At 47.4% G+C, this 3209-nt stretch overlaps 1 pseudogene; it reads right to left on the reverse strand.

The window, feature by feature from the left end:
- Positions 1 to 975: 975 nt before the first annotated feature.
- LOC140215333 (uncharacterized) lies at positions 976 to 2529 on the reverse strand (annotated as a pseudogene).
- Between the last annotated feature and the right edge of the window lie 680 nt (positions 2530 to 3209).

Consider the following 3209-nt stretch of genomic DNA (forward strand, 5'->3'; position numbering starts at 1 on the left):
AAATATCACGGATCAGAGATTAGGCAAAACTGAAATATATCTAAACGAGACCGCGGTCCCTGTTATGGAGCGGGAGTGCACTCGGCCGCTAGCCCAGCAGGATAAGTCACCGAGCGGACTTCAGCTCAAAACTAGTTCACCGAATTTCCGTGGTCAAGATGGCTCTATTAAATAGTTCATTTAGTATTTGGCAGTGTAATTGTAGGGAGTTCAATAATAAGAAGGCGTCTCTGCAGCAGTTTGTTAGAACGCATGGTGTGAAACCTCAAGTTATCATGTTACAGGAAACACTGACGTCTAACGTGAAACATCACGTTAGACGTGCAAAGGTGCATTCACACGACCGGACGGAGGAGAAATTTTCGCAGCGGCTGGCGCATCACGTGACGCTCGCGTCATCAAAACGTGCCGCCCTCGCCTTGTCCGGCCTCCTCCGCTCGCGGTCCGGATTGAAAATGCTCGCCGGTATTTCCATCCGTCCTTTTGGCGGTCGTCTGGCCTCAGTTTGGCGTAGTCAGCGTCATATCTGCCTACATTGGACGGATTGGCGTGGCTACGATGGCATGTGCAGGAGTGACCGCATGTGCTTTTGTTGTGGTGCAGCGGGAACGGCGAGTCGTGGTTGCGCGCTCATTTCTATTTAGACCGCGCAGCCTTCGTGACCTCAACACGAGTGAGGTGCACAAGAAAACGCTTAGTGACGAGGCAACCGTCACTTTTTTGGCTCTTGTTGAGGGATTCGCAGCGCTATTGAATATAGAGCACGCCGATTATGCAAGCGCGCAGCTGCGTAACAGGCTATGGCAAGAGATCGCTCTCGAAATGGCTCAGCGTATAATTTGTATAATTATTTGTATAATTTCCTAGAACTTCATTTTTGTGATAATGACGTGCTACGCAACCAAAAAATAAAGAAAGAGGGAGGGCAGGGCGCTCTGTCCTTTCTGCGCTCAGCCCTGCCTCTCTCTCTTTTTTTTTTCTTTTGTGGTCAGCAGCATGTTACCAGTTCAATATGAACCATGTAGCCGAAACGTTTACTTCATTTTTGGGAATGCTCTTCTAGATCGGACCCATTATGTTTCCTTCATCTGATTGAACCTCTGCAGAGTTTCTAAAAGCGGTGTTCCCGAACAAACACCGCACCTTCAGGAGTTTTCACCCAGAGGAAAAGCATAATCTCCTACAATAACCGGGGGCATGTGAAGATCCGGCGAACTTGCCACTTTCCCGATTTTGGGCAGTCCCGCATTATATTGCATCAATTGCTTTTCGCAGAGGTGTTGACTGCCGAATTCCGCCATCACCTTGTGAACCAGGAGCGCCAATATCTAAATAGCGAAACCTATAGTTGCATCAACAAGCGCAAATAGCACTATGCTGAAGGTTTTCTTCTAGTTGAAATACAAAGAGCCTGAATATTTTGACTTGATGATGCACATATGCTTTCGATCTATCGCACCTATGCAATTTGGCAACTGCCACTTTTCTTTGAAGTCTTGCATGACGGTAGACCACTCTCCACCAGTCTTGGGAGTCTTCAAGAATTCGGCTTTCAGTTCCAAGTAGATTGCCACACATGTCTCTTCTATAAGCTGGTTGACAGTTGAGTGTCCTACCCGGAACTGTCAGCTTAAGGAGTGGTGCGCTTCTCCTATTAAAAAAAAGAAAAACAAAAAAATTGTTGGTTGCACTAAAAGTTAACAAAGAAAGACAAACCTCCGCATTCGAATAAAATATGCACATCTGACATTCACACTGGGATCTGTGTGAAGCGAATCTTTTATGAAGCGGCTTTTTTCATGCTATGAAACTAAATTCTATACACACAGTTGTCTTTATTTCACCATATTTCCAACATTCTTATGCAACATATACGATGTTTATGCGCCGTGCCGGTCAAAACGATTTAGTACTATAATGTTTATGTGCCGCAGCATTCGCTATATCTACGCCGAAATACACGAACTGCTCATTGCGAGAGGTAAAGGCAGTCATGTCACAACGAAGATGTGTTTGTCATTGTACACACTGCACAGAGATGTAGGACGCTAAAGATTGGATTGGTTCTTTTTTTCGTTTCATTCCTGCGTCTATGGGCTAACGGAAATAAGTGCACGCGCACATTACACGCGACGTGAAGCGCGCACTTCACAAGAGAGCAGCAGCAGTCACGGTCGAGAAAGCTGGGGATGCCTTCGCTTTAAAAGTCCGCGCCTCATCAAAAGTGCCACTTGATGCTTCAAATTGAAGCAAACGCTAGCGCTTACCTGCGGCGAGGAAGCGAAGAGTGATTTGAAGCCGTCTCTTCGCTGGCGCAGATGATCTCACGATGGTTTCTTGCCGCTCGATTGTATGTTAAACGCGGGCCAGAAGTTGGAAAAACTGGGTGATGCTGACGCGCAGTAGGCGCTTGTATTCGTCCGAATCACACTCGAGCAGCTCTTCATAAAGCAAGCTCTGGACACCAAGCGTCTTCTTCGACATCGGTGGTTTCGTCCAGCATAATCGTTTCTTTTTACAGCCTACACCTCGTCGTCTTCACTCACGTAAAGCAGAACAGCGAACGCGGACAAACGCCGCCTTCGATAGCCGTCCATCTTGGAATGCACTCTTGCACCCAGCAATTTGGCAACGTGCGTAGCGTTGGAGTCGAGAGTAAGCACGTGGATTCCGCAAACGGCGCTCCGGCTGTAGGAATGCGACCTAACTCGGCTGCGCCGGATTTACGTGATGACGTCACTGTTTTGTTCGCGGAGCAGGCGGCATTTTGCCCTCGCGTGTGTATCCACCCTAACGGATTTCAAAGCGGAGGTTAAGGATAATGAACAGGGCAGAGGACTCGCTACTCTCATTAATAGGAGGTTGGCGTGTATTAGGCATGATCTTCACATGGCGGATTCCAAGATTGAATATATTATGGTGGAGGTAATTTTAGGTCGGCAAAGGTCATGTCAGAGGAGCGTTTACCTTTTTAACCTGCACAGTAGCCCCCGGGACACGAAGCAGAGTTTCAGATCACTCTTGACCAAGGCAACCAATCTGGCTAAGGATGCGCCGTTGCTATTGGAGGGGACTTCAATGCACCCTATCATGTGTGGAGGTATGTTTATAGCACTGTTAAGAGGGAGAGACTATGGCAGCAGGCACTAGAAATGAATTTAACTCTGATTACAGATCCTTCGTATCCCACCAGATGTGGCACGTCGACA

Source organism: Dermacentor andersoni, chromosome 1 (genome assembly GCF_023375885.2).
Source record: "Dermacentor andersoni chromosome 1, qqDerAnde1_hic_scaffold, whole genome shotgun sequence".
NCBI classification, from domain to species: domain Eukaryota; kingdom Metazoa; phylum Arthropoda; class Arachnida; order Ixodida; family Ixodidae; genus Dermacentor; species Dermacentor andersoni.